Source organism: Gavialis gangeticus, unplaced genomic scaffold (assembly GCF_001723915.1).
Source record: "Gavialis gangeticus isolate Ggan-Ray unplaced genomic scaffold, GavGan_comp1, whole genome shotgun sequence".
In the NCBI taxonomy this organism is placed as follows: domain Eukaryota; kingdom Metazoa; phylum Chordata; order Crocodylia; family Gavialidae; genus Gavialis; species Gavialis gangeticus.
In genome coordinates this window covers 115,605,628-115,612,073 of record NW_017729024.1, presented here as the reverse complement: position 1 = coordinate 115,612,073, position 6,446 = coordinate 115,605,628, and the positions used below count along the sequence as shown (strand labels likewise).

At 41.6% G+C, this 6,446-nt stretch overlaps 1 protein-coding gene across 1 annotated transcript in view; it reads right to left on the bottom strand.

Moving 5' to 3' along the window:
• The window catches only part of PTPRD (protein tyrosine phosphatase, receptor type D), a 1,990,398-nt gene that overhangs the window by 1,601,892 nt on the left and 382,060 nt on the right, over positions 1 to 6,446 (bottom strand). The window lies entirely within an intron of this gene.

Here is a 6,446-nt window from a genome sequence, read left to right as displayed (position 1 = left end):
CCCCCCCCCCCCCAAAACCCACATATAAAATTGTGTCTATGGCCAAATCACTGATTCTCTGAATCAGAATCGAATCTTCAGATTCACTTGAATCGAATCGGGACAGTGATATGAATCAGTGAATCAAATCACTGTCCACCAAATTGGGCGGAATCTGAATCATAATTGAATACAGCCCACTTTGCACACCCCTATTTTATACTTTTATGTTCCTCTATCTGTTCTTAACCATCTACCTTTCTTCTTTAGTCTTTTTATCCTAAATCAATCATTCTATTCTCATCTCTACCCTCCTCCAACAGTCACAGCCTCTCTATTCCATTTTCCAGTGCAGTTCTATATACTTTGATTTCAATCAGCTTCCTGACAGGAGTTTCCACTTTGTGAAATACTCCTGATGCTTCCAGCAATCTGTTATTTTCCCATGCTCCTTCATCAATTTTACTTGTTGTAATAGGAAAACAAAATTGCAAAGTATGCAGTTCACTGGGCACTACTACATCCATTGGCATTTTTCACCTAGATGACCTTCAGTGTGAGATCTAGCCAGATTCTACATTTTAAATAGTTGTTTCCAATGTTTCTGTGTTTCATCAATAAGAAAACAGGATTGGAAAATATTCCTCTTTTTTCTGTTGCTGTGTGAAAGACCCACAGAAGTAGCAAAACATTCAATTTGTTAAGTGCTTCAAAAGAGACTGGGGGAAAAAAGTGGAACCCATAATCTTTTCCAGGTCTAAGCATTTTTATATCACCAGTATATAAAATGTTTCACACAAAAATATGGTCTTTTAGGTCTTTAAGTTACTACCATCTCATCCTTAACTTTAGAGGTGATCAAACGTTTCAGTAAAACATGAACTGAAATGTAATGGAATGGGTTGGGGGTGGCGGGAATACTACCACCAGTAGTGCCTATTCAAAGGAAAGGCTTGGTCTTGAGAATTTTCTTGTTACTTTAGGGCTGGGGGAGAGGGTGAGAGGAGATGGGGAGGTGGAAGGGAAGAGGAGTTGAATTTGTCAAAATGAATTTGACCAACATTCCCATTTTGGATTTTTTCTAAAAATTTGGAACAACTTTGAACTGCAAACTTTTGAGTTAAAAAAATAATTAAAAAGGTCAAAATCTAAATGGAATGTTTAAACGGTAGTAGTAGTAGTAGTTGAATTACAGCTTTCACTAAAAAAATGCAATCAAACTGACAATAAAATTATATAGTAACAAAAATAAGATACTGCAATTTATCGTTATTGGAAAAACGCATAAAATAAGCTTACCCATTCTGTCAATTTAAACAAAATTAAAGTAAAAGATATACTCGTACTCATGATTCATAGATTGTTATGGGCTGGAAGGGACCTTGTAGATCATCAGGCAGGAAAAGACAACTGGGGTCAAGTGACCTCAGCAAGATGACTGTCCAGTCTCCTTTTGAAGATTTCCTGAGCAGGTGACTGCACCACCACTGGAGGGAATTTATTCCACAGTCTGGACACCTTGACTGTGAAGGAGTTTTTCCTGGAATTGAGCCTGAAACGGGCTACCAGGAGTTTGTATCCATGGCTCTTGGTCTTCCCCAGGGATGCCCTGGTGAACATATGTTCACCAAGTTCTTGATGTACTCCCCTGATGTAGCGGTAAGCCGCTACCAAGTCCCCTCTCAGCCTTCTCTTCTGCAGGCTGAAGAGGCTCATGTCCCTCAGCTCTCCTCATATGGCTTGTCTTGCAAGTCTCTGATCATACAGGTGGCTCTTCTCTGGACCCTCTCAAGTTTTTCCACATCTTTGTTCAAGTGCGGCACCCAGAACTGGATGCAGTACTCCAGCAGCGGTCTCACCAGTGCGGAGCACAGTGGGAACATCACTTCTTTAGTTTTGCATGATGATACAGAAAATGAAGCAATATCAAATCATGGAGTAAAAAAATTAAAAGCAAGGAGTTCTATTTGATTTTGACCCCTATTTGTGCAAGTAAAGAAAACACATCTAGGAGTTAGTATAAAGAGAAGTCAAATTGCTTTTTCCTCCTTTATTAGCCCATTATCTAAAATTTTCCACTACCGGACAGATCAATTTTCATCTTATTTCTTCAAAAAAATGAATAAGACCAACCACAAATACTGATTTAAATAATCCATCTCATTCTTCCAGCAAGGACGTATCTTGTCTGCATATGGGGTCCAACACCACCTGCTCATAATGAGCGCAGACCTCATTAGAGTGAATCACAGTCTAGTAACAGCCTCATGTTGTTTGTAGCTTTTTACTGCAGATAATGTTGAAACAAATGTCAGAAGAAAAATTTATTTAGATTGAAACCAAAGTTTTTCCAGACTGTTATTTCATGAAAAATGTTGAGATTCTGATTTATCATTGTTTGAAATGTTTCCAGGTTGTGAATTCCCAGTTTTTAATATTACTGTTTCTTTATCATTAGGGAAGGTGATTTTCTGTGAATACCACAGACACATCAATCACTTTGAGCTAATAAATATCAACATTTTAACAGTGAACATTGTGATACAGGTTAAAATAATTATTTTCCATTGTTTTTGGGACTGAGTATCTGTAGGGAACTTTCAAAAATAGAAACTGGGTGCATCTTTGTAGAACGTGTCCTATTGATTCAAAGCACACTCAGTTGCAGTTCCATTCTGAAAAGTGATTGTAAAAATGGTATCATGGGACTAATTTGTGCAACAAATATACTCACTTCGCTAGTGAAAAGTTACTCTTCCACCACTAGCTCTGAAAATCCTGATTTGGGACAGTCAAGCATCAGATTCTCAGTGCAGGTAATACAGATGCTGCAGAGTTTTACTTTCCTAAAAGGATTGTGCATAGGCAAAACTGACTCCAACCTAGCCCACATTGACATTGTCTTCAGACAGTGATAGGAAACACCACAGCTTGCCTATTCTGCTTGTGCTAAATTCATAAATGGTCTTAACTACTTTAGTTTGGTGCTGGGCATGTGCCAATAAGCTCTCTCTCTTAGGGTGCATTCATTGGTGGGTGACCAGCACTCATTTTTTAGTTTAGTGTACTCAGAGCAAAAGCATAGTGCTTCACTGCAGCACTCTCTACTGTGGCTCAGAGGTGGCCCAGACATGCCCTTAGCAAACAGTGATAAACTGTTTGAGAAATTGTGTGAGAAAGCAGCCAAAACCTGTTATTGTCATTAAAGCCAGAAGCCATAGCTCTGAATACATATAGGAATTAGATTAACAACAAAGGTACACTTTTAACAGACACTTTTCAGGGTAAGCTACAGTTAGACAGTTTTTCATAGGACCCTTTGGGATAAATCACATTTTTCTATGGAGTGAAACCATTATAATGCCAGGTATGTCTGTATAACCTGATCCAGTGAGGGGTTAAGGATCCTCAGCTACCTTCAGTATTACTCCCATTTTTAAGAAAAAGTTATTTGAATGTACAGATATTTATTTTCATAATAGAATCACATATCATTAGAGGTTTTCCACACTATACTCATTTGTAAAGAGTTGTGTGATATTTTAAATAGGGGATTAAAAAATAATAATTCTATGATTCTTTTTTTCTTTTGGTCTAGTATTATCCTGGCATGAACCTAGCTATTACACAAAATACAAGTTAACACATGGTCAGCTTTGAAACCTGAACTTTTGTTGCAAAAGTAGCTACAATTATATTTATTTAAGCAATAGTCAATGCACTTAAGATGTGGATTCAAGTATTTGCTAGTCCTATAGTAGGGTTAACCTCTATGAGGAGATTAGATTCAGCCAATCACCTTTAGGATCCAGAAAGATGTGTCCCCAGACTCCCCAAAATACAGCATATTTTATGTTGACTGCAGTACACACAGACAAACAACCTTCCTCCTAGGTATTAAACACTGGACACAACTGCGGGGTGGGGGGATGCCTTGGTTGCAGCACATTGCTGCTCTTCTTGATACGCATATACCTTTCAGATACCTGCATAAGAGGGTTTTTACTTATGTGTTCAGGGTCATAGAGAATGTCAGAGTTAGTCAGAGAGGATTTCTCACCTACCCCTGCCCTCCAACCACCAAAGTCAAACTTCAGCAGACTATGAGGTTATTTCCTTTCTTCCATAGCATGGTCATTTTTCTAGGATCCTATAGACATATATTAACCCAATAAATTCCCTGCTGTAGCAGTGGCCATGGTCTTCTCTGTTCTTCACCTATAGCACAGTCTAGTGTATATTCCCTCCCCTTTTCCATAGCATGCTTTGTCTGGTCTGTGAGGGGGGGTTAAAATGGATGACCTTGTGGACTTTAGACAAGTAGGTGCTAATGAATAGAGGGTATTGGGCTCAGTGGTCTGGAATGCCCCTTCCAGTCCAACATTCCTACGTTAGGAGGAGAAACCATTGTTTCAAATAATACCTGAAGCTGTTTTTTTTTAAATCATACAACTGTAACCAAAAGCTGTACAAGAAAGCTCCCTCTTAAAAAAGCTTACTACTTAGAAGAGTGGCCCATTTCTATGGTGAATTTGTGATTATTTGACAACTCCCTAATTATACACAGAAAAAGAACATACGTAAAGGAGAGCAGGGAAGACATTAATGTACATGTTTTCCAGTTCTGTCTAATTTACAACTAGGGTATAGTGATATACCATACACACAAGGAAGTGACCTATTCATGGAGATATTTCCTCTGTATTTTCTCCTCATGATCCCACCTTCTTCATTTCTGATATTTATTCTTTCAGTAACACATTCTCCTTCCAGCTCAATTTCCCTGATCTCCTATTAAGTTTTAGGTCTATAGAAGGTCCTGTTTAAAGACAAAGATTCTACTATGAAAATATATGTGTTTCTTATTACTCAATGTCTGCATTCTCCTAGGGTGGGTTGGGTTCACTCTGTGCTACGCCATGTGGGCTCCATCCTTGCAGCTGAGAACTGCATACTACAGCTGGGATGGCCCAGGCTGGGCTGGCTCTGTGTTGCATTGTGTGGGTTCTGGCCATGTTCTCCTGGGCTGGTCTGGCTCCATGCCATGCTGTGTGGATTCCAGCTTCACAGCCAGGAACTGCATGCCATGGCCATGATAGGCTGGGCCAGGCTGGCTGCATGCCATGACATGCTGGTCTCAGGTCATGCAGCTGGAATGGGCTAATCTGGCCCCATGCCGTGTCATATGGGTCTCTGCCTTGCAGCCGGGTACTACACACCACAGCCAGGATGGGAAGGGTGGGGCTGGCTCCTCATCTCCCACTATGATCCCCAACACACACCCATACCCCTCACCATATCCACACACACCCCAACTCCTCTCACACATCCCATCGCAAACCATACCCCCAAACACTCCCACAGCCCCTATACACACTCCCTCCCACCATCCCTACCATACTCATACCCACATCCTCCCACACCCCCCAACCCAATCACATACCCAACATACATAGCCCTCCACATCTACCCTCACATACCCCACCCACCACGCCACACCCACTCCCCAACCACCCCCCACATTACTCCACCACTCACAATATACAAGAGTAAGACTGTATTTTGATTATGCAGTCACCTCTAGATACACTATCCAAACACACATATACCACGACAATTTTTTAAAATAAAATGAAAATAAATTATAGTAGTTGTTTGATTTTTTTAGTATATGATTTGGGTTTCTTTCCAGTTTCAAGATGGTAACCCTCCCCTTCCAAAAGGAATACTTCTGGGGCAAAGGGAGGGACTTCTTTTGGCAAAGGTTAGGGGTTAGGCATGGGATGTTTGGCCCCAAGATAGGGACCGGGGGGGGGCACTTCTCAAGGGACAAGACTACACTTGTGGCCCTTGATAGCTCACCAAAACTCATTAAGCAGCTGAAATAATTGCCCACCCCTGCTACAGATCTACACATGAGCTTGTAGAGGCCTCAGCCCTCTAGGTATTAGCCTGCTGGTTACAATCACTGTAGACTGCCAGTCTACACCCACTTCCTCTGGCCTAGCTTCTGAGTTTCAGTATGGTCTGGCCCTTGTCCCATCTTGCTCTATTTCAGTCCTTGGCCTTTGGGCCCATCTCTCAGGTGTGGCTCTTGGCCCTCTCAGCCCTTAGCCTGTCTCCTGGGTTTGGCCTTTGGCCTCTAACTCCCTGGTCCCTCTCTCAGGTTCAGCGGTTGGCCCTCTTGGCTTCAGCCTTCCTTTATTTCATCATTGGGGTGCTCCCCCCAACTGAGGATCTGCTCCTCTCAGTTTTAACCTGCTCAGATAAGGCTCAGAACCTAGGGCACTTCTCTGGCACCTGTTTGTGGCTTTCTTCCAGCCACTACTGGTGGTCCTCTGGTGAAACTGTAACAGATAAGGCAAGTCAAATGCTTTAAATAAAACACTCAAATCTCTCCCTGGGTCACCAGGCCACTGCAGAAGCCTCCTCACTCATTGCCCCTCTCTGACACCTTAGGATGCCTG